Genomic DNA, 25,971 nt, shown 5'->3' with positions numbered 1-25,971 from the left:
TGGTAGAAAAATACATGAGTAGCTGCCACCTGACTTCTTCATTTGCTTTGACCAAATAGGTGAGCTGGGCAATGGACGTGACCTACCCTTTCCTTGACCTTCCAACAGTCTCCCTCCCCTCCCCCATCCATTGAGCTGGCCTCACCTTCTAGAAACAAACCCCTCCCCAGGCCTCAGTAATCTCCAGGCTTAGGGTTTCCCACCCAAATCTCATTTCCTTCCGTAGAACATTTGTGGAATGGGTTGCTCAACCCCTGAGTAACCCTGCCCACTTCACCTGGAGTCACATCAGAGCAGTGTCCACATTTGCCCCCTGCACTCACCAGAGCCTCGCTGCAGCCGTATCATGGGGTCTCGGACCCTCGTGCAGAAGAAGCCCTAAGGAACTAGATGGAGGCCAGATCCTGTGTTTTCTGGGGAAAGTAAGTTATTTTCACAGCAATTACTTCTGCAACTTCCTAGGCAATCAAACTGAGCACCTGGATACAGAAGCCCCACCTCTCACAGATAAGGATCAGAATGGACTTGTTGAAGTGACGCAGTAATACAGAAAGGCAGCACAAAGGTGAACTCTAAGAGCTGGAGAAGTTACAAGAGACAGAGTTTTTTATGGGACCATTACTTGCCCATATGCCTGCATCAGACTTCTCTTTCAGAGCAAATCCTCAGTTATGTTTCCCCTAGATTCCTATTCTATGGATCTTGCCTCACCTGGTTTCCCGGCAGACATACACTGCCCCATCGTTCCATCTCCTGCAAGCCACCTGGTGTGGGCACCCTCAATCTGGGACTTCACCAGACTTCAGAGCACAAAATGACCCTAAATCCTTTTCTGATTGTGTGTCCTCAGCTACCAAATAAGCTGGCCAGTCAGCAGTCCTCATGAAGCTTCTCCAGCGGGCAAAGCAGCATCCTGAGCCCTTAACAAGGAAAACTATAGAAATAGAAGTTATAGGCGCTGCCCTTAAAAAATGTGAATTAGTGCCTGCGGGTCACCCATTAAATGGGAGCCATTATCCTCAGCACTTGCATACATTTTCCTTGATTTATCTTCACAATGACCCCAGCAGTGAAGCCCCATTTTCTCTGTTTTCCAGATGAGTAAACGGAACCTGTCTGAGGCTGAGGAACGTGTCTCAAATAACAGCTGGTGAGTGACAAGTCCAGGACTTCTGACTCCAAGTCCAGGCATTTTTCACAGCACCAGAGTTGCATTAAAGAGAATCCACCCTACTCGCAAATACAGAGCGCTGTGACCTGAAATAGACTCAGAATATTTGCAAAAGAGCATGTCAACAAGAACAAATGCGTGAAAAAATAAACCCCAAGCTTGTGTGTTCTGGTCTCTCTGGATGAGAGGGGTTCAGCAGTGAAAGATTCAGAAAGGGGGTTCAACTTTTGAAATCTAGTTTGAAAGGGGGCTATAGATTGGCAGGGAAGAGAAAATAAAGTTGGAATAAGCACCTTCCCTTAAGGTTACTTCGACACTCCTACTGCTATGAAATGAATTTTCCAGTCTGTCTCCCTGAGTAGCTTGGAATCACGCTGAAACGTGGCAGGGTGAATTCAGGTCAAGAGCACAGAGATATTTCTGGTGACGAGGTGGTTAAATACCAAACCATTTCATTAAAGGAAGTGGTGAAATGTCGATTTTTTTTTTTTTTTTTTTCCCCTCGGATGATTTTGGCTTACTCCGTTTGGAGACAGGAGCTAGAATACACGAGCTCTGGAAACCTCATCTGAAAATGGCAATTCTGCAGCTATAAGATAACTTTATTACACTGGCATAAAAAGGGTTCAGGGCGAGCCACATAACAACAAACTGTTACTCAAGCCCAGACCCTCCCAGAGAGCTGGTGCAGGAGCTTTTCACCCTTCCTCCCTGGTTCCCATACTCCAACAAGCATGAACTAGAAAGGGCCTGAGTCACCGGGTCACGTGACTGAAAGTGCACGCTCCAGTGTTGGCAGGGCCACATGAAACCAAAATAGCCAGTGCCCTGCGAGCCAGGGAGCACCAGACACTGACAGGTTCATGTCAGGAAACACCCCGGGGCTGCCATCCAGCCATCGGAGCTTTAGAGGAAAACCATCCTTGGAAATTCTCCATTCCAAGGCACACTGGCCTGGCTGCAAGACCAGCCTAGCCAGTCTCGTACTTCGCTGGCGTCCACACGTGGGGTCTGCTGCACCCTGCAGGCCCGGGATTGCTGAGCGGAGCTCAGCGTCACTCCCTGTTTCAGCGTCGTTCACTGTTGTTCACAGAAGAGGATGTTTACATGCCTACCTGTCCAGGTGTGTGTTGGTCAGTCAGTTGATTTAGTTGTGTAGTCAGTTGGTTAACTGATTGGTTAGTCTGTTCATTTTGTAAGTAGCACAAGGGCACAAACCCACCTACAAGAAAATGATGTTGTTTCACAGACTCGTTCATGATTTCACTGCCCCTGTGGGAACTCAGAAAAGGCCTTGAACAGGAAGTCCACCTGAAGAACCTTTTCTCCTGCTCTATGATTTCTGTTTTCCTACGAATGATGGACCCGGAGACGATTTAGGTTTAGTCAGACCTTAGGAATCATCTAGCCCAATCTCGTTTTCCAGGAAAGGAAGCCCAACCCAGGAGAGATGGAGGAACTCACCCAGGTCACACATCTGGCCAGTGTGCTTCACCTGGGAGTGGACCAGCCCACATCCAAGGTGAAGGAGGAGGAAAGAGGCCATTTCCCGCTTGTGTTTCAAGTAACACCGTACCCTTCTCCTGTCCGTGTCCCAAACACCACCACCATCACCAAACACACACACCTATGCTGCCTGCCCTACTGCTTCTAAGAAATCACTGAGTCTTTCATTTCCAGGAGATTTTAAATATATAGGCACCATCGTTGCCTTCCAGCAGAAATGGGAGTGGCTTCCTGACCACAGAGGGAGGTGTCATCCTCAGCAAGCTCAGGCTGGGTGACAGGTTTTGTGTCATCAGTCTTGTCATTCACCTTTTTTTTTATTTTTTATTTTTTATTTTGTTATTTTTTTTAATTATTTATTTATTATGTTTATTTTTGGCTGTGTTGGGTCTTCGTTTCTGTGTGAGGGCTTTCTCCAGTTGCGGCGAGTGGGGGCCACTCTTCATCGCGGTGCGCGGGCCTGTCACTATCGCGGCCTCTCTTGTTGCAGAGCAGAGGCTCCAGACGCTCAGGCTCAGTAATTGTGGCTCACGGGCCCAGCTGCTCCGCGGCATGTGGGATCTTCCCAGACCAGGGCTCGAACCCATGTCCCCTGCATTGGCAGGCAGATTCTCAACCACTGCGCCACCAGGGAAGCCCCATCATTCACCTTTTTTTTTTTTCATTCCTGCCTCCCAATTCCCAGAACCCACCTCCTCAGCACTCAAGTGGATCAATTGGGTGTAGACAATGAGGGTGGTTGAAAGAGCCGGGGTTTTCACATCAAAAGGCCTAGATACTAGCATCAGCTGCATGGCCTCACTCAAGACGTTTAATGATTGGCATTTTAAACTGGCAACAGTAATGCCATGGTGCCATGAGAATGCAATGACATCATATTTTGGGAAAGCCCTTTTGAAATGGTTGTGAGAGGAAGTGTAAGGGATTTTCATCACTACCTCCAAGCTGCCTCCAGCCTGAACATGCGAGTAGCGTTCACAGCCCAGAGGAAGGGTGTCAGCAGCTGGGCTGGGCCAGAGGCTGGCCTGGAGATTGGGAATGTGGTCTCCCCCACCTGTGTACTCAGGAGAGAGCCGCTTCCCACCGTCCTCAGAGGGGACGTGGCAGGGGCCCAGGGTGGCTGGAGCCCAGAATGCACTGGGGCTGCTCTCCTGTCAGCCCCTGAGGCTGCTGTGTGTGTGTGTGTGTGTGTGTGTGTGTGTGTGTGTGTGATTGGTTCTCATGGCTTCTGGAGCATTTTAAAGAGGCTGTGTCACGGCTGGCCTGGCAGACAGGCAGCTTGCTCTAAGGCAACAGCTCATTTTTTTTCCCAGCCTGATCTTGTGCAAGTGGAGAATATCAGGGATGTGGACGCCTCTTCCCTCTTACTTCACGTCCTTCAAGCAGTGAGTTTCTCCCTCCCACTCCACTATCTTCAGCAGTCTTGACAAGAAACGATAGTCTCCTACCTAACTAACATGAATGTCTCACCGTCCTTCTTCATCTCCAAAGACTGTTCCTTCAAGAAAAAGAGCATCACTTTTTTTTTTTTTAACTTGGAAGCAATGGTATAGATTTACCCATGACAATGATGGCGGTTCAGAGCAGCCTCTTTTTACCAAAGGGGAAAGGTGGGGGGAGGGATAAATTAGGAGTTTGGGATTAACATACACACACTACTATATATAAAACAACCAACAAGGACCTACTGTATAGCACAGGGAACTCTACTCAGTACTCTGTAATAACCTATATGGGAAAAGAATCTGAAAAGGGATAGATATATGTATAACTGAATCACTTTGCTGTACACCTGAAACTAACACAACATTGTAAATCAACTATACTCCAATATAAAATAAAACTTAAATTAAAATTTTTAAAAAGAAAGAAAAGAGCATCCTCTTTTATACAAGTTAACCACAACACCTGTTTCATCACTTCCTGAACACCCCTCTCTCAATGAGCATAGCAGACCCCACCTTCAATTTCTCCTTTCCACAGACTTTTTCCCCTCTGCCTATGAGCATATCCAGGCTTCTAATAACTTGAGAAATGTTCCTCGATGCTTCCTCCACTATTTTCAATCCGATTCTTATTTTCCTTCCATTGCCACACTTCTTAAATCAGTGATCTATAGGAGCAGTCTCTTCTTTTCCTGAAATTTTGCTCCACCTCATGCCCCATAGAAACTTTTCCCCCAGAGGTCACCAAGGAGTTGTCTAAAGGTCAATGACTGATTTTCAGGCCTCAGTCTTCCTCTGCAATGTTGATGTTCCACTCAGTGGGATTCATTCGCCCCATGGCTCCTGTGAACGACCTTCATCTCTGTTTCTCTGCCGGATCCCATGTCCCCCTGGTCAACTCCTCTTCCTTTTACTGCCTCCTAATATGGACATTTGTTCTCAGGGCCTCTGCTATTCTGTTTATTCTCTTTCCCTTATTAATTTCCTTCACTCTCTTAGATGTATGCTTGTTTCATTCTGAAGACATGTCCAAACCTCCCTGTGGGGGGATGGAGGAGGGATGAAAAAGTAGGAGGCTAGCTAAAAGATGCTGGGCTTCTTGCCAAGGTCATGAAAACCTTCTAAAATTGACTGCTGTGATGGTTGTCCGTATCTTTGAATAGTCTAAAAAACATTAAATTATATACGTTAAATGGATGAATTGTATGATACATGAATTACATCTCAATAAAGCTGCTAAAAAGTCAAAAGATGTCTGTAAGGAATAAACAATTGGAAAACTTAATGGAAAAAAAATCTCATCCATAAAATCAATAGAATCTGGAAAACGAATAAATATTGTACAAAATCTTTATTTAGAAAATTACAGTATTGAAGTACATAAGAAAAGACCTGAATGAATGGAGATATAAAACATGTCTGTGAATGGAAGATTCAATATTGAAAAGACATTAATTTTCCCTGAATAAATCTATAAAAGAGATGCAACTCCATTCAAGTATTTATTGGATCCTAAAATTCACAAGTAAGGGAAAGGGGTTAAAAATATCCAAGACACTCCTGATAAATAAAGTGAAAAGACAAGGCTTGCTCTACCAGAAATCAAGACTTAACTATAAAGTCGAATTATTGAGAGTGTATTAGTAGGGGATGGACAAAAAAGCCAATAGAAGAGAATAGAGAACTCAGAAATGGACTCGCATATAAATTAAAACTTGATAAATGAGAGAAATGACCTTAAAAATAATCAATGGAGATTTTTAAAGAAGAGATGGCGTATTTAATCAATCAGTGATCCTCATATGATTGATTACCCCCAAAATTATGTCTCTTGTCTTCCACCAACCACAGAAATAAATTCCAAGTGAAGTAAAACATAAATTTGAAAAGAAAGCTTCAAAACTTTTAGAAGAAAATTGGGAGAATTGCAGAAAATAAAATATAAATCATTCATAAACATCTTAAAACCCGTTATCAAAGAAATTCAAATAAAAGTAAGAAGAAATTTTCACATATTAGGTTATCAAAAATATTTTTCTTGGTAATACTCAATATTGGCAAAAGTATGATTCCATGAACATTGATATGCTGCTGGTAAAAGTATAAATTACAACTAATATTCAGAAAAACGATTTGGCAATTCGGATAAAAATGTCCATCATTTTTTACCTTGTTATTATACTTCTAGTTAACTATCAGGAGCAAAAACAGGAATATGATAAAGATTTGTGTTCAGAGATGTTATTTATTGCATTGTTTATAAGAGAAAAAAAAGAAAGAAAGAAACAGCATAAATATCCAAAATAAGGGAATGTTTAAATAAATTATAGATTATAATTTATTTATAAGATAGACTATTAGCAGTCATTCACTTACAATGATGTTTATAAAGAATTCTTAAAGGCATTGTGAAATAAGTGTGCTGTAGGGTTAAGTAGCAATATAGGGTATAGACCTGTATTACAGTGTTATCTCCACTATGTAAACATACGCAGGGGTCCTCGTTATCTACATAGTCATTATCCAAGTCTCCAGAGTTGCAAGATTTAATGAAATGAGGGGGAGTCTGGAGAGCTGCACAAATCACGTGCGAAGCCACTAGCAAATAATTCAGAGTTAGATCCATAAAAAATTGAAGGTAAAGTTGGCAAGGGTGATGATAAGATGGGCCATGCAGAAGAGAATAATCTGAGTAGTAAAGTATTCTGAGAGGCCATTGAGGAAACTGATGAACTCTTCAAATGTTTTTGCAAAATTGGTCCTCTTTATGACTGTGTTACAAAATAATCCAATATGAAGCGAAACGTGTAGTATTAAATTAACTTTCATTTTCTTGGGAAAAATTATCCCCCATCCCCTCTCCTGCCATTTTATTTGTTGGTATTTTCTTCTAAGAATTGGTGAGTAATTGAAAGTTTAACCTAAATTTCATTTCAAGAAGACTTAAAGTTATTTGTATATTTTTTATTGCATTTTCAAGGTAAAAATCATAAGGATTCTTTTTAAGAACTGTTAAAAGATAAACGAGGCATATTAAAAATTTTAAGAGTTTATCTGAGCAAAAATTTGTTGGCATCAGGCAGCACCAAATGGGAAATGGTTAGAAGGACTCCAAAGACAAGAGCCAGGACTAACTAGCCAGTCTCCAAAGGCTAACATAGAGAGTGTTAGGAAGCAAAGAAAGGAAATCATCTGATTGGCTATAACGTAAGCCTAGTTGGCTGTTTGTGATTGGTTGTCCCAAGTGTTTCAATTTGGTAACCTTGGGGCATTTACAGGCTGAGATTTTGATTTCTTTACATAAGCCGCCTTGGCATTAGAGCCACCTAAGTCTAACAACCTCCTTGTTTAATTAATTTAATGCTACTTATGAAATTTTGATTCCCATTTTAATTGATTAACTTCAGATGATTCCTAGTTAACAAAGACTTCCTGATTATTACATACAGAAAATAAAAAGTGGACAGTACCATCAGATGGAAATACAATGCGACCCACTTATGTGATTTCAGTGAAATTAATTTAATAATATATTGTGTTTAACACAATTATCCAAAATATTACAATTTCTACATATAATCAATATAAAATTATTAATGGGTTTTTTTTTTTTTTACTAAAGCTTCAAAATCTAGTGTGTATTTGACACTTAAGAGCATCTCAGTGGGAACAAACCTTATGCCAAGTATTATATAGCTCAGGTCTAGAAGAAAATGCACACAAAATGATTATGTATAAATGGAGGGATTACATGTGAGAAAATATTTTCTTAATTAACATTTTTATTAATTTTGGCTTCAAGTATCACATATTTCTAGCTTTCTTTTTTCACTTACAAAGGATAATATTTTTTCTATATCTCTCATTTATTGGTCAGTATTTAAATAATACATTTTTCCCTTATTTTTTTTCTTCTCTTCTTTGCTACTTGCATGTTATTTCCTGTTTTGGCTTTTCTGGTTTTCTGAGCAAATTATTTCTATTTTTTCCATCCTTTTCTCTGGTAGCTTGGCAAACTTCCACTTCTGAGATCATTTTAAAGCAACCCTTAGCCCTGCCAAGTTAATTTCTTTCTACCCTTCCCTTCTTTCCCATGGGTCAAGATAGTTTTTTCATATGTTATTGAAACCATATTGTTTTCTTATGAAACAAGCAGGTCTCTTAGACTTCTTTTTTTTTTTTGATTTTTTTTTTTAATGTGGACCATTTTTGAAGTCTTTATTAAATTTGTTACAATATTGCTTCTGTTTTATGTTTTGGTTTTTTGGCCCTGAGGCATGTGGGATCTTAGCTCCCTGACCAGGGATTGAACCTGCACCCCCTGCATTGGAAGACAAAGTCTTAACCACTGGACCACCAGGGAAGTCCCTCTTAGACTTCTTTGTCTTTAAAAAGACCCTTCCCAGCAGACTCTTTAAGCTACTGGAATCCACTTCATTGATTTTCATTCTTCTTCCCTTGCAGGTTTACTCCTTTCTGTCCTTCAGAATCATACATTTTAGAATGTATAAATGCCTGGTCACTTTCAACCAGGTTGCTAAATTTAAAATCTGAAATACTTTTTCCCTGAACACAAGTATCACATCAAGTTCTGTTTTCAATCCAGTGCTTTAACTTCTCCATCTCTTGCCATTAAAGGCTATTTCTCCTTAAAAGAGCCGGAGAAGGACTTCCCTGGTGGCGCAGTGGTTAAGAATCCGCCTGCCAATGCAGGGGGTGCATGTTCGATCCCTGGTCCAGGAAGATGCCACATGCCGCGGAGCAACTAAGCCCGTGCACCACAACTACTGAGCCTGCACTCTAGAGCCCGCGAGCCACAGCTACGGAGCCTACACACCACAACTACTGAGCCCGTGCTCCGCAACAAGAGAAGCCACCACAATGCCGCTCACCGCAGCAAAGAGTAGCCCCTGCTCGCCACAACTAGAGAAAGCCCGCGCAGCAACAAGGACCCAACGCAGCCAAAACAAATCAATAAATAAAATAAAAAATAAAATATTAAGAAAAACCAAACAAACAAAAAAAAAAGAAAAACAAAGGTGGTGGTCAGTGGATGGAAAAGTATTAAATAAAAATACACAACAGCCCGAGAACTTATTTTGCATCACTTCCCTGCTATCTCCTTTCACAGAGAGAGACGCAGAAATTGTTGGGCTGCACTACTGCATTCTGTATTGAACATTTTGGGCTAAGTTGTACAAAGAAAAATGGAATTTGGTCAAGAGACGGTGTATCCTTTTCTTGAGCGTAACTGCTAAATTTCATTTTTTTTGATGTCCTTAAAATCCCTGAGTTAGGTGAGAAAAGAACTGTCAATATATGTATAAGCTAAATAATGTTGAAATCTTCCTTATATATTAGGAGATATATATATTCATATAATATATACAATATAATAGATTGTATATTAGGAATGATATATTCCTTACATATCATTACTGTAAGACACGACACACTCAGAAAATAGAAGAGTTCATTTAAATAATAGAAATAAACAGAAAGGAAAAAAGTAATAGAGGTGCTGGGGAGGGGTACTCAGGTAGCAGCCTACTGAATACTAACTAATACTACTGAATACTAACAGCTTACCAAAGTGATTCAGACACAAATTTACAGATGAAATCTAATTCTCTGAACATCTGCTCAGGAACCCTCACAGGCCACCCACAAAAAACAAGAGCATCCTTTTTTCTCCCCTCGGGGATGGGGGAGGAAGGCTATGAATAATAGCTTCTTAATGCAGGAAATGGAAAAATAAAATAGAACAAACGCTTGGATTTGGGGTGGAATGAATTAATGATAATTTATATTTCCTATGCATTGTGGGTAAAAGTGGTGAAACGGACAGATCAAATGAGGTTATTTGAGGGAGGCGCATTATTTGTTTGTATTGTGCCCATCTCTGTCTAGGGCTTGAGCAGACTGGTAGTCACTCTGAAAATAGTAACATTCTATATGCATCAATGTTTAGAAGAAGGTAAGAAAAAAAAGAAAAAAGAAAGAAAGAGGGGGAGGGAAGGGAGAAAGACAGGAAGGAATTTCAGTTAAGTGTATTTCATTCGTAGAATCGGTTTCCTGGAGGGGGGAAAATAACAAGACAAAATATTGGTTACCATTGGATTAAATTCAAAAAAACATTTATTGAGTACTTGCCCTGTGCTAACTCGTGCTAGGTGCCAAGGAGTGTCACGAGATAACCGGAGTGAGTAGATCTCTACATAAGGGATAACCGTGTCCTCCTTCCCACTGTCACATGCTCACAAAGGATGGTCCCGACTTTACCCCATCACAAGGCAGGAATCCACATCAGGATGGAGCCCAAACCAATGCCAGTTCCCTTTGAGCGAGACCAATCCAGGGGAGCCTCAGAAGGGAGGAATGATTCCAGAAGTCATCTGGGTCTTTCAGAGTCGACCTTAATCTTGAGTTATTATCCCCTCTAAAAGCGGTCTCTGGCCATTCTCACAATTTGCTCTGTCTTCTCACTAACTACTAAACCAGCTAGATAGGAGCTTTGGGGAATGACTCAAACCAGAACAGAATGTTTAGGGAGAATGTATAAAGCGTTATTTATGTCTAGGTGGGTTACTTGCGGCAGGTTACTCTCTTCCCCAAGAAAGAACAAAGGTGCTGTAAGTTAAGGGAAATCATAGTGCCTGGGGCTGAAGAAAGGAGGCATAGGGTCTGGGGAAAGCTAGGAACCCCGGGTTTGGGAGCCAGTCACTATCTGTGCACTCACTACTAAATAAATTATTCAACTTTTCGTGTCTCTGTTTTCTCAAACTCCAAATGATGACAATATTACCTATGTCACAGGGTCATATTGATGATTAAATGAGATAAGAGACTTGAACATTCTGCAAATGTCTAACACAGATGGTAATTAACATTTATAAAATTATGAGAGAGATATCTGAATAGGTGAAAGAATCAATTTCTTAACAGCAGGGGGAGTGAGCCTGAGAGACCAGACTTCAAAGAGATCCTCTGGAGACAAAGAAAGGACTAGACTCAGAAAGCTGGAAGGAAGCATCTGGCTTGATGCCTCCATGACAGAAGCTATCCAAATAATCAGACTCTGCTCTGTAATTTGGGAACCTGGGATTATATTTGTATAATCGTATTGAGTCTAAATTCTACACGCTGTCTGTGAGAATTATAAGCAAAGAACATCAGAAGGCAGCCTAAAATCCACCGCTATCAAGGGCTTTAGAGGCTGGGGTGTGTTGTGTTCTAGAAGCCCGGAACATGGGCGGGACGTAGCTGGCCACTGACAGAAACCTGGCTATAGTCCCACCTCACCGTCATCTCCATCCTGTCTGAAACTGCCCTCCTGGGGCCAGGCTGAAGCTGGACCAGATTCCAAGTAAATGGGGATGCAAAGTGCCTTTCCCTGGACAATCCAGGGAGACTTGGTGTTACTTCTTGGTTCCCAGTCCTGGGTTTCTTTCCCCCTTGTCTTTGTTTAATTTTGCCTTTTACCCTGTTGCATCTTTTGAGCCCACACAATAAAAGCTGTGAGGAAACCAGTGCTGAACTGACAAAGAGGGCTGCAGAATTGAGCTAAAATGGTCCTTTGAATCTCACTCCTGGTAAATCCTAGAATGACCAGCTTTTCCCTTACATCTGTTTCCTCCTGTCAACTAAACGCCAACAAGGACACATAGTCTCAAAAAACTTACTATTTCGCAGACAGCTGCAGAATTCCAAAACACTGTAAGAATTCTGAACAACAAAAGCAGGAATCGTTAATAAGCAAACTGCAATTAGCTTTGGACAATTAATTCAGGTCAATAATCAACTGGTCCTATTTAATGTTTAAATAGCAGGTTAAATTCTCCATGTTAAGTCCAAAGACTTGAGCCGAACTGTGGTACTCATGTTCCCTGGGCATCTCTGGACCCCAGAACCTTACCACTCCCTCCACCCATCCTGCAGCATTCACACTATCTTCCAGCCCACGATGTCTGACCCAGAAGCCGCCAGCATGCTGCTGCGGCTGAGAGCACTGGAGGTGTGGCCAGTCCTAATTAAAACGTGCTCCGAGGGCAAACACACAGCAGATTTTGAAGACTTGGTACAGAAATAAGGTAAAACGTATTAATAATTTAAAAATACTGATCACAAGTTGGATATATAGAGTTAAATAAAATACACTATAAATATAATAAATAAATAGCAGGTTAAAGTTTACAAAGTCTTTTACATCCATTGTCTCATTTTTTAAACATTAATTAACTTATTTATTTTTGGCTACATTGGGTCTTTTTTTGCTGTGCGCGGACTTTCTCTAGTTGCAGCGAGCAGGGCCTACTCTTCGTTGCGGTGCGTGGGCATTTCATTGCGGTGGCTTCTCTTGTTGCAGAGCACAGGCTCTAGGTGCGTGGGCTTCAGTAGCTGTGGCTCGCGGGCTCTAGAGCGCAGGCTCAGTAGTTGTGGCGCACGGGTTTAGTTGCTCTGCGGCATGTGGGATCTTCCTGGACCAGGGCTCGAACCCGTGTCCCCTGCGTTAGCAGGTGGATTCTTAACCACTGCGCCACCAGGGAAGTCCCCCATTGTCTCATTTGTTGAAAGCTCCCAAGGTGAGGCATGTATTTTTGGTAGGTACCCCCAGATGGCTCCAAGTGATTCTGGCCTCCTAGTATTCATGCCTTTCTGTAGCCGCTTCCATATGGAATGGGGCTGACCTGCATAGCTGTTAGAATATTGCAGAAATGATGGAGTGCCACACTTCACCAAGACATTGCAGCTTCCACCTTACTCCACTCGTGGGTCACTCTCTCTGGGAGGAGCCAGCTGCCATCTTGTGAGGACACTCACGGCTCTGATGGCTAATTTTATGTTGTTAACTTGACCTGGCTAAGGGATGCCCAGATAGCGGGTAAAACATTATTTCTGGGTGTATCTGTAAGAGTGAAGGAGATCAGCATTTGAATCAACAGACTGAGGAAAGAAGATTGCCCTCACCAATGCAGGTGGGCATCAACCAATCCATCAAGGGCCTAAATAAAAGAAAAAAGTAGAGTAAGTGCAAATTTGCTTTTTCTGCTTAAGCTGAGACACCCATCTTCTCCTGCCTGTGGACATTGGCGCTCCTGGTTTTTGGGCTTTCAGGCTCAGACTGGGACTTACATGGTTGGCTCCCCGAATTCTCAAGCCTTCAGACTCTGAATTACATCATGGGCTTTCTTGGTTTTCCAGCTTGCAGGCAGCAGATATTGGGACTTCTCAGTCTCCATAAATGCATGAGTCAGTTCCTATATTAAAATAAATTATCTACCTATCTATATCTATATATCCTATTTGTTCTGTTTCTCTGGAGAATGCTGGCTAATTCAGCAGCCCGATGCAGAAGTCTACATAATGGGGAACAGAGACCTTCTGACAACAGCCAGGAGCAACTTGGAACTGGATCTTTCAGTCCCCATCAAGAATTCAGATAATTGCAGCCTCTCCCAACATCTTTTTTTTTTAAATAACAGCTATATTGAAATATAATTTACATATCATACAACTCACCCATTTAAAGTGTACAATTCATTTAAAGTGTACAAGTGTTTTTTTAAGTATATTCACGTACATGTGTAACCATCACCACTGTCAGTTTTAGAACATTTTCATCACCTCAAAAGAAATCTCGTATCTTTCAGCTGTTAACTCCCTATGACCCCATACTCCCCGGCCCTAAGCAACTTCTAATCTACTTTCGGTTTCTATAAATTTGCCTCTTCTGGACATTTTACATAAATGTAATCATCTAGTATGTGGTCTTTTGTGACTGGCTTTCTTCACTTAGCATAGTGTTTTCAAGGTTCATCCATGTTGTAGCAGGTATCATTACATCACTCATTTTTATGGACAAATAATATTGCATTGTATGGATATACCACATTTGTTTATCCATCCATCAGTTCATGGACATTTGGGTTATTTTCAGCTTTTTGTCTACTATGAATAATGCTGCTGTAAATATTCATATACAACTTTTCCTGTGGACATATGTTTTCATTTCTTTTTGGTATATACCTAAGAGTAGAATTCTTGGGTCATATAGTAACTTTGTGTTTAACCATTTGGGGAACGGACAGACTGTTTTCCAAAGTAGCCAAACCAGTGTATGTCCAGAACAGCAGTACATGAAGATTCTGATTTCTGTACATATTCACCAACGTTTGTTATAGCTGACTTTTTGGTTCTAGCTACCCTAGTGACTGTGAAGTGGCATTTCCCTGTTTTGATTTGCATTTCCCTGGTGACTAATTGTGTTGAGCATCTTTTCATGTGCTAAGTGGACATTTATACACCTTGTTTAGAGAAATGTCTGTCTGTTCAGTTACTTTGCACTTTTTTAACTGGGTTATATGTCTTTTAATATTGAGTTGTAAGACGTCTTTACATATTCTAGACACAATTCTCTTAACAAATATATAAATTGCAAACACTGTCTTCCATTCTGTGGCTTGTCGTTTTACTTTCTTGATAGTGTTTTCTGAGGTACAAAATATTTTAATTTTGCTGAAGCCCAATTTACTTATTCTTTTCCTTTATGGATTGTGCTTCTGATATTATATGTAGGAATCCATTGCCAAATTCAAGATCATGAAGTTTTACCCCTGTGTTTTCTTCTAAGAGTTTTATAGTTTTAACTCTTACAATTAAATCTTTGATCTATTTTGAGTTAATTTTTAAAATTTATTTATTTATTATTTATTTATTTTATTTTTGGCTGTGTTGGGTCTTCATTGTTGTGCGCAGGTTTCTCTAGTTGCGGCAAGTGGGGGTTACTCTTTGTTGCGGTGCGCGGGCTTCTCATTGCGATGGCTTCTCTTGTTGCAGAGCATGGGCTCTAGGTGTGCGGCCTGCAGTAGTTGTGGCACGCAGGCTCAGTAGTTGTGGCTCGCAGGCTCCAGAACATAGGCTCAGTAGTTGTGGCTCACAGGCCTAGTTGCTCCGTGGCATGTGGGATCTTCCCCGACCAGGGCTCGAACCCGTGTCTCCTGCATTGGCAGGCAGATTCCTAACCACTGCACAACCAGGGAAGTCCCTTGAGTTAATTTTTTATGTGGTGTGAAATGAGTCCAGTTTCATTATTTTGCATGTGGATATCCAGTTGGCTCAGCACAATTAATTGGAAAGGCTATTCTTTCCCCCACTGAAGGGTCTTGGCACCCTTGTCAAAAACCAGTTGACTACAGACACGAAGATTTGTTTCTGGACTTTCAATTCTATTACATTTATGTATATGTCTATCATTATGCCAGTACCACATCTTGACTACTGTTGCTTTATAATAAGTTTTGAGATATGTTGTTCTTCTTTTTCAGGATTGTTTGTTTATTCTGAGTCCCTTGTAATTCCATATGAATCTTAGTGTCAGCTTGTCTAAGAAGCCAGATGATATTCTAATAAGGATTACATTGAATTTGTAGAAACATTTGAGGAATATTTCTATCTTAACAGTATTAAGTTTTCTGACCCATGAACATAGAATGATTTCTATTTATTTGAACTTTATTTAATTGTTTCAATTTTTAGTTTTCACAGTATAAACTTTGCACTTCTTTTGTTAAATGTATTTCTGTTTTATTTTTTGATACTATTGTAAATAGAATTGATATCTTAATTTCATTTTCATTGCAAATATATCCTACAACCTAGCTGAACTCATTTATTAGTTCTAATACTTTTTGTGGATTCCTTAGAATTATCTATATACAAGATCATGTCATCTAAAAATACAGATGGTTTTACTTCTTTCTTTCCAATCTGGATGACTCTTTATTTCTTTTTCTTGTCTAACTGCGCTGGCTATATTCTCTAATACAATGTTGAATAGAAGTGGTGTGAGTGACATCCTTATCTTGTTCCCGATTTGCAGGGAAAATCATCTAGTCTTTCAGCATTAGGTAGATGTTAGCTATGAGTTTTTCATAGATTTCTTTTACCAAGTTAAAGAAGTTCCCTTCTATTCCTACTTTATTGAGTGTTTTTATCATGAAAGGGTGTTAGATTTGTCAAATGCTTTTTCTGTATCCATAAACACGATCATGTGGGTTTTGTTTTTCATTCTATTGATATAACATATTATGTTGATTGACCTACCAAAATCTTGATCAAGACCTCACAGGAGACCCTAGGCAAGAACCAGCTAATCTGCTCCTCAATTCCCAACACACAGAAACTGTATGAGATAATAAATGTTAATTCTTTTCAAAGCTGCAAAGTTATGGGATAATTTGTCATGCAGCAATTGATAACTAATACAATATAGTTATAACTATTTTATAAATGAAGAAACTGAGGTTTGGAGTGTTTGTCTGCTTCATAATTCTGGCCTGGATTACAGAATTAGAAGTAGAAGTGATTTGAACCAAGTCTTCTGCTTCAAATAACAGGGCTTCCTCCACAAAGTTCTACTATGTTTGGTGACCGAGACCCAGCTTACGGCAGACTGCTGTCTCTGGTTGGCAAGCCCATTTCATATGATCGAGCAGGTAGTTCACTGCAAAGGGGCAACTAGCTGAGGGGGCAGATAGGGACTAATATCTGGCCTGTGCTTTTTCTACCAAGCTGTGCACCCCGACTCAGGGCTGCATCTGCCCAGAGGAAATGGCCCCTTTTCAAATGTGTCTGGAGGCATAGTCTGGTTGTCAAGCCTCATGCCCAGAGGGTTGATACCCACGTGTTGGCACTTTTTTCTAATTTGCACAAAGGTATTGTACAAGCCAGTTAGTTTGTTCCAATAAAATTTATATAACTGGAAAAAGTTTCATATTTCCCTGTTTACTAGTTTTGCATGCCAGTTAGGCAATATTAGTCAATGGGACTGGTGCCAGACAAATTTTTTAAATCTGTGACAAGATTTGTACTCACCACCCTCCCTTACCCCCTTCTCCACCAACACCTCTTCCCTAGGACCTGGCATTTAGGAAGGAGAAGCACAGGAAAAAGACTTCATATTATCTGAGGGTCTCCTATGTGCCAACATGTGGCTGGTCACCTTCTATGTTCAATATCATTTAATGTTCATAATTATGAGAGGAAGATATTATTATCCCCATTTTACAGATAAGGAACGCCTGAGAGAGGTCAAATAATGTATCCAAGTCCCACAGATGGTAAATGGTGGCAATGAAGTTAGAACTGAGGCTCATCTGGCTCCAGAACCCATGATCCACCCACACAGCTTGCGGGTCCACAAATTTACAAAGAAATCTAAAGGAGGTGTCCCACCAGGAATACTAAAATTCTCATAGAGAACTTCTGCTGAATAAATAACACTCAAGACTCAAATAAATTCATCTAAACTGGTAGACTGTCGAGCCTTGAATTATAGGATTGTTTGGGGCATTAAGAACTCCCAACACCCTTCAAAACATACCACATAAGTTACCTCCTTGACTTGAAGTTTGCCCTACTGACCAGTTTCCATGGATCCAGACAATCCACTGAAGGCCATATCCTGGATCTCAGAGGCTAAGGTACTTTTTAAGTCTGAAACAGAAGAGAAGATCTACTGATACAGCAGGACAGATGCTCATTCATTCTTTCAACCAATCTTTATTGAGTGTTTACTATGTACCAGGTATGTGGCAGGGGCAGAAGAAACAGCATCAACCAAGGCAGATATGTTCCCTGCCCTCCCGGAGCTTAGAAGATAATGGGGCCCCTTGAACTTGCCCTTTCCCCTTTTCACTGAAACACACACACACACACACACACACACACACACACACACACGGCTAACCGAGTAGGAGAGAAACTACACACTTAACTCTCCTTATAACCCCTACAGTGGAAGGCTCAATTGCTAGGGCAGACACTGATGGTTTAAAAATAAGCAATAGCCCAGAAAGCTGAGATAACGCTTCCAAAAAATCTTCCTCTTACTTCTCAAGTGAACAACCAGACCGTACATACAGATGCCGCCAAGCAGACGTTCACAGGGTCAGAGGGAAAGGCTCAGACTATACCCGTCCCCCCACCTCCCATGACCTGAAGGTAAAGAGAAGGCTGAGAGAAGGGCCACAGAGGAGAAACGACCTTTAGGAAAACTTGGCTTCGGAATCAGGAGTGTCAGCTTCTCATTGTCACAATTTGACCAGTGATTCTCAGAAGGTGACAGAGTTTGGGTTCATTTCAGAACAACATGTAGAAAGAACTGACTGGCCACCCAAAACCTTATCTGAACCTAAAATGTCTGCGGAGTTGGGCAATAAAGTTAAAAGAAACAGCCTTTTCCTTGCAGACTTTTAGTGCCAAGACTCCTTCTGGTCCCCTTGTAACTGAGTGAATCTAGAAGCCAAAAAATTAAATGGAATTTTTGGAACTCGAGACTGGGTGTGCTGCAAGCTGAGGACAGAAATATTCAGGTTGATGAAAGTGGGGTGTAGGCTTGTTTTCTTTAGGGTTCTTCCCATCCTCTAGAACTTTGGCCCATGTTAATGGAGTCAGGCTGGCTTCCAGGCTCCTTGCAACGACCAAAGTTCAAGGTAATCTGCCCCCAAACTTCTCCATTTACAGTATATTATATGGAGAGTATTAGCTAACAACCCCCTTTTAAGACAGAATAGGTTCCGTAACTCCATATACCAGAAAAACTGGTTCGAAAAATGGAATGTGACACCATGTCAAAGAAACAGATGCACAAGTACTGATAAGATAGAGATGTGGGCAGACTCAAGGCTGCTGCAGAAGGCAAAGGAAAAGTCAGTGTGCAGGGTCCAGGTCCTACATCTCCCTTCAGCCAGAGCACACAGCTTTCCCTCTTCATAAACGTGGGCTCAGGAAAAGATGTAATTTGAGGGGAAATGATTCAGATAAATGAAATGGATGGATGGATAGATAGATAGATAGATAGATAGATGATAGATAGATAGATAGATAGATAGATAGATAGATAGATAGATATAGATGAAATCTATAAAACATGAAAAGCCCTCTTGTGTAGAGAGAACACTGCATTGGGAGTTAAGAGACAAGGCTTCTAGCCCAGGCTGCCACTAGGTCCCAGTTGACCTTAGGCAAGTGATCATAACTTCTAAGTCTCATCTTTGTTTCAACTGAGAAATGCCCAATGTGGGCTAAAATTTCTCTAAGGACCTTCAGCTCCAACATGAGTTGATTCTCTGATTGCAAGGAAGCTCTAGAAGAAGCCGACAGCTGCCTTTAATGACCAGAGCTGGAACCCTACTCTAGTCTCCCCTTCTTGAGAAGATGGAGTTTTACATGGAGATAAGCCTGAGAACTAAGTCATCTCTTTGCTTAGAAGATCCCTGTAACTGAGCACAGAACTCAGTTTACAGATGGAATCAGCACACTGTACTCTAAAGAGCACTATAATGTACCCTGGGCCATAATAATAACCCCAACATGGTAATGATGTAAGTGTACTGTTATTGAGAACACGTAATGGGTCAAACATGGGGCCCAGAATCTTATACATATTGACTCCATCAATCCCCACAACAGTCCTACAAAATTAGGACGATTAGCATTCCCATTTTACAGATGAGAAAACTAAGGCTCCGAGTGGTTAAGTGGCTTATCCAAGATCACGTTGATGCTAACAGCAGGAGCAGACTTCAATGCCAGGCAGTCTGATATCAGCGCTCTTGACAACTGTGCTGTTCAAAGTGGAAACCAACATGGCGACCCTGTTGACATTTGAAGACTCATCAGAGAAGGGAGGAGACATTGTGAAAGCAACGAAATACATTTTCTAGCAAAGAGGTAGCTACTCAGTAAAAATTGGAATCCTTGTGGGGATGCCTCAGAGATACTTCAGTATAGGCTGGCGAGACATACTGAGTCATTAAAGAACAGTGGCCCCAAGGAACAGAGGAGAGACAGACTGAAAAGGAGTTCTCCAGGGAAATGATGAAATCAGGTCACTGACAATTGGCAGAATGAGGGAAAGATAAATAGGCAGGTGCTGGCAGACAGGGTGAGGGAGGCATGTTGGCATGTTGGCAAGGGGAATTGCCAGAAATCCACACCAAGTGTCCAAGAGTCTGTCTGCTTTGCTTAATGGTTCTAGGACTATTTGAATGGAACTTGTACACTACTGAATTCCCAGTTTAGATCTAAAACAGGGTCAGTTCTGGATCAAGTGAGTTGAGAGAGGGCTCTCTCTTCACCTGCTGAGGTAGCTTTTCCTCTGCATGTGTGCTGATTTCTTGTGGAGAGGGAGAAAGGAAAGTGACACGAGTTAGCATTTAAAGGCGATCCCTCTATAAGACTGAACTTCCAAGACATTCCCTTCCCTGTTGCCCCACAGCCTTCACCTTCTAGTTCAGAATTTCCAGAGTCCCAATCTTTCCCTCCACTCCTCTGTCCATGCTTGAACTTAAATACATATTCCACATGGCTTATTCCTTATGAAAAAGTTTCATCTCTTGCTTCTTTCCAACCTTAGCAACAATGAAGCATCATTGTCTCTCAAAAAGGGTCTGGAAAAGCTAGTCTGCAGGAGAGAGAGGAAGGGTCCGTGATGACAAAGAGCCACCCCAGAGCTGATACCAGCCGGAAGCAGATGCCTAACATGGTGCCCGCCACGTGCCAAGGACTCAGTATTTGTTGGAAGGAAGGAAAGAAGGAAGGAAGGAAGGAAGGAAGGAAGGAAGGAAGGAAGGAAGGAAGGAAGAAAAGAAGGAAGGAAGGAAAGAAGGAAGGAAGGAAGGAAAGAAGGAAGGAAGGAAGGAAGGAAGGAAGGAAGGAAGGAAGGAAGGAAGAAAAGAAGGAAGGAAGGAAGGAAGGAAGGAAAGAAGGAAGGAAGGAAGGAAGGAAGGGAGGAAAGAAGGGAGGAAGGAAGGGAGGAAGGAAGGGAGGAAGGAAGGAAGGGAGGAAGGAAGGAAGGAAGGAAGGGAGGAAGGAAGGGAGGAAGAAAGGAAGGAAGGAAGGAAGGAAGGAAGGAAGGAAGGAAGGAAGAAAAGAAGGAAGGGAGGAAGGAAGGAAGGAAGGAAGGGACGGAGAAAAGACGGGTTATTCTGATTAATATTTATAGCTGATTTGAGGATTTGAGGATTTCCAGACTGTACTAAGGGACTGACAGAAACCCCTGAAAAGTATAAAATGAGTCAAATAATACATTCTATTTATGACCTTGATGGCTGCTCTGTACTGTTTTGTTTCTTCAACCTTAAGTCTAGAAATTCTCCACCAAGTGGTCCTAATAACAATCCAACTTTATCTTCCTTAGCTCCTACAGGGAACCCTCTTCCCCAGCAAAGTCACCAGGTCTGATCTGTCTAATTAGAATTATGTGCACACCAGTCTCCTGCACTAAAGTATAAGCTTCCAGAGGCTAATGTGCTAAAACATTTTCTATCTGCCCCTCCAGGTCCACTTTCCATCTTTCTCCACCCTGCCTTTGAGAGGCTGAACTCTTCAGACTATTACCCAGACTCCCTTGCACCTTTGGCTTCCGGTGGGTTTGGCCAATGAGAGGCGCAGGTGAGAGATTGGGGGGTGGGAAGAGAGAGGTCTGGGGATTCATTCCCTCCTGCCGAGCCATGTTCAGGCAGTGGCTGTGGTCTTCTACCCAACGCCACAACTCCTGTCAAACAGCCCTTCTCTGAAAGTCATGACTCTCTCCGGGGCGGCTAGCCACCCTTTTCCCCTGCGCCATCAGGCTGAGAGGTTGCATGGGTTTTCCACCGTGTTTATCCTTGTGGTTCTCTCGATCTCATCCCACAGCTTCGCAAATTGTCCATTCATGAAATCTCCACTTGCGTATCTATTCATTACGGATCACTCACGGTGTGGACTGACACAGGCACCAGAGCCCCAGCCCTAGTCCCACAGGGTCACCTCCTAATTCCTTTCGCTTTACTAGCATTCTTTTGAAGGTGATAAATGTATCACTGAGTTCAGGCTTAGAAATCTCTCTTACAATGTAAATATGGCTTCTGGGAGGAACACACTCTTACTGTGATCATTCTGGCAGTGAACAAGCTTATCAGACTTACAGGAGAGAGTGAATAAATATAACGTATTTTGAAAGACTGTGATTTATTAGCCATTAGTTAAGTGCTATTGCTTATGGGACTCCCTAAAGACGTAGTGCAGCAGATGTTGCTTTGGAGTGGGACAAAGGGAGGGAGAGACTGGTCAAGGCAGAGCAAAGGAGGACCTGAGGGTGGGTGACTAGAGGGGAGTGAGGACATGGAGAACAAAGGAAGGGGATCGTGTCCAAAGATAGGGACGGACCCTGGAAAGAAACTGGATTCATTCACATATTTGTACAGGGCTGGGCAGGCCCACCCTTTCCTTCCTCCTCTTCGCCCACCATCCCTTCTCCACTTGAACCACTACTTCCTCTTCCCTCCTGTGTCCTCAGTCGCCACTCATATATGTATTGTCTAGGTGACAGAGGAAATGCACATTCACGATTGCTCAGAAAGAGGCGGGGTACCTCTTGCGTAGCATTCAAACAGCTGAAGGTCTGGGGAAAAGTTAGGAACATCCATACTGATGTTCTCAAGAAACTTGGAGGGCTAGGGTGGTAGCACATGGGGTGACCCCACCTTTCCCTGGCATTTAATTAAGACCAGTGCTAAAAATATCACACGGATGTGAGGCTTAGTGACTCTCTGGAGGGCCCCTACAGCTGTTACATGATTCTCTGAGGCACAGGCCTCTTTGTTAAGAAGCAGAGGGGAGAGGCGAGGGTGTGTTCACTCTCTGAGCACATGTACAGTGCTGGTTTCTTGCTTGTGGGATTTGTGGCAGAGGCTGCTAGTTGCCTACTGTAGCATCTATTCTCACCTTGTCAACTAGAGAAATGACATTTCCCAGGCTCCACTAAGTTCTGGCCCATGTGTTATAAGCAGAAGTGATGTGTGACAGCTTCCAGGAAATCTCTATATAGGACAGTTGTCAGGTGACACTTAACCCCTTTCTTAATTGTCCCTTCCTTATTTCTGCTGTTGGGAGTATGGATGTGATAGCTGGAGCTTGAGCAGCCACCCAGGGCCATGAGATGGAAACCACATGCAGAGGATAACAGAGTATTAACACCGAAGTCTGAGTCCCTGACACTGTGCATGATTGTATCAACCTTAGACAGCTTACCCCTAGACTTCTTATATAGAAGAAAATATAGAAAATAAATTTCTATTTTGTTTAAAACACTGTTATTTTGTTTTCTTCGTTATATGTGACCTGATCTGATTCTAATTGATAAAGCCTCCTTCCAGGCTTTAGCTAGAACACCTAAGTTATCTTGAATAAATTCTAGTCCAAAAATTCCATTGTTGTTTCCTTAATTTCTCCAGAGGCTCTAAATATGAAACTCACTTCCCTTTTTTTCCAGGGAAGTGAAAAAGGCAATATTTCCATGATTCCAGAAGATGCCCATCTCACGGTCTGAATGACAAAGTGGAAAGTAGTGTATCATCTAGGCTCCCATCCAGGCCAAAGTCTAGTCCATGGATTCCCCGAGAGCAGCTGTGCCACAGTCTAACAACTACATAAGCAAACAACACCCACCTACATTTAGGGTCATGAGTGAGCTTAGTAGTGATTCAAAGTCTCCAGGTGACTTGATGATCCTTAGATGACAAGAGGCTTAGGAAATAGAAACGCATCCTTTTCAGCTAGAAAGCAACGCTCTGTGAGTCAGAACTGGCACAGCAGGACTGAGGCCTAGAATGGTCTCTCTGGCCACTTCGGGAAGTAGTTAACACTGGAGGGAAGTGGCCAGTGATGAGAAGGGAGGGTGGAGACTGCGGGGCTGCTAGGGAGTGAACACAGTGTTCCCTCCGGCTACGCCAGCCACATGGTGTGTTTCAGTCCTTCATGGTTGAAACCGAGCGGGGCCTGTGGGGCTCCCAGGCACAGAGGCCTTTTTGTCCCCCCTTTCTTGTAGGCAAGACTCCAGCCTCCATGACCTTCCCTGAGTTCCAAAGGGCAGTTGTGAACAGTTGCTAATCAAGGGAGGAGCAGCCAGGAAACCACCTGAGGCGAGATTAAAGGGACCAGAGAAGCTCATCAAGATTAGGAAACCCGACCACCTGAGACCCTGCTCACACCCTCATCTTGTCAGCAACCCCACCCTTTTGAAACTTTGCAGAAGAAAGAAGAATGCGAGACTGGTACTGCCTAGATCCTTATCTCATACCCCTGACCACAAGCCCCGACTATAACACCTCTCCCTATGCCCCAGGGAGGGGGGCACAGTTCTTGAGGTGCTAGCCTGCTGTGTTCCCCTCTCTGCCTGGCAAAGAATAAAGCCACCCTTTCTCCTCCAAAACTCCGTCACCGTATCTTATTTAAGCATCGGTGTACAGGGAGCCAATATTTTGGCATCATGGTCTTGCCCTAATGAACTTCTCTTTTCCCATCACTCCCCATGGTCTCCACTACCATCCTCCCTGCCCTAAACGTAAACTCTAGATCATTCCCTGAAGAAACTCTGCTCTCCCACATCTACAGGCCTCTGTTCATGCTATTCTCTGTGTTTAGAATGCTCTTAACCCTCCACCAGTTTGAATGACACCTCCTCAGTGCAGCCTTCCTAGATTTCCTAGGATAAAGTTAGAACCTTTTTCCTCTGTGCTTTCAGAGCACTTAGTACATTCATACAAACTTCCATCTTAGGGATAATGCAGGGCTGTCTCATATGCACATTTAACTTGCATGGATTTAACTGCACATGCTCAGTAAACAAAAAGAGGGAAAGGAAGAGAAAAGAAAGAGAAAGACATCTTTTTTTTTAATTCCCCTCCCCCTGCAAAATATACCTTAGCTTCAAAAAATAAAAAAAATTTTAAAAAAAAGGAAGTTCTAGCTGAAATGCAAAGAAAAATGAAGGAAGTTTCTTAGAGTTGATTTCGGGGGTTTTTGCAGGGGTGATTTCCGTTTGTCATTTCACTTTATATGCTGACTTTGGACTGAATCTCTGAATAAGATGTGACACTTGTGCACAGCAACATGTGGTGGTGTCTCTGACTGTCCCCAGACAGAATGCTCCAGGCTGTGAGCTTCTGAAGGGCAGCAATTTGTGTTATTCATTTTGGGGTCTCCTGGGCCTAGCACAGTGTCTGGTAGATAGTTGGCGCTCAATAAACATTTGTTGGAAGAAAAGTTGAAGGATTCCAGTGCTTCACATTGGCTACACCATAGTCAGGATCTGAGGGAGACTGTCTCACCCCACTCAGCTCTCCTCACTCTTTTCAAACTGTCATCCGGTCCCTTCTTTGAAGACACCTGACCATGACCTTTCCAAAGCAGCACATGTCACTTCTTTGTTAGCAAATGTCTACAAGGTCCAGTTGTTAGAAAATGAAGACTGTGGCGCCATGAGCTTCATTAAGTGAATCCTGCTGCTGTCACCACTGCCAATGGGATTCACTCCAGGAATCAGAAGCCTTCCATTACTGAACTCACAACACTGGTTTTTGGCTTTCAGGGTTTGAGGAGTTGAGGGTCCATTCCATTCTCAACAATGATCTGAGATCTGCCTTTAACATCTCAGTTATCCAGAGATCAGCCTTTTGGAATCCTCAGAATGGCTATGACTGTGGAAGTAAGAATGGAGATATAGATAGATAGATAGATAGATGATAGATAGATAGATAGATAGATAGATAGATAGATAGATAGATAGATGATAGATATAACTGAATTACTTTGCTGTACACCTAAAACTAACACAACATTGTACATCAACTATACCCCAGTATAAAATAAAAATTAAATTAAAAAAAAAAGACTTTGGGGTGCATAAATCAACTCTTGATCACCCATCATGATCGATCAAAGAAAGATGAGGACCTGAAGGTGACAGCTGATGTCTGCTTGGCTGAGCCAAGAAGAAAATAAGCCCCAACTGCTGGTGGTGCAGAG

The 25,971-nt window shown here is 42.2% G+C and overlaps 1 long non-coding RNA gene across 2 annotated transcripts in view; it reads right to left on the bottom strand.

The window, feature by feature from the left end:
- The window catches only part of LOC309610151, an 86,875-nt gene that overhangs the window by 19,525 nt on the left and 41,379 nt on the right, over nt 1-25,971 (bottom strand). For both annotated transcript variants that reach the window (XR_014233733.1, XR_014233734.1), the window contains exon 4: nt 324-25,643. This is a non-coding gene — a long non-coding RNA (uncharacterized lncRNA). The remainder of the gene's footprint in view (nt 1-323; nt 25,644-25,971) is intronic.

This window comes from Balaenoptera borealis (assembly GCF_965194805.1).
Source record: "Balaenoptera borealis genome assembly, chromosome: 13".
Lineage (NCBI taxonomy): Eukaryota > Metazoa > Chordata > Mammalia > Artiodactyla > Balaenopteridae > Balaenoptera > Balaenoptera borealis.
Note: the sequence above shows the minus strand (reverse complement) of the source record. Positions and strands in the feature narration are given on the sequence as shown.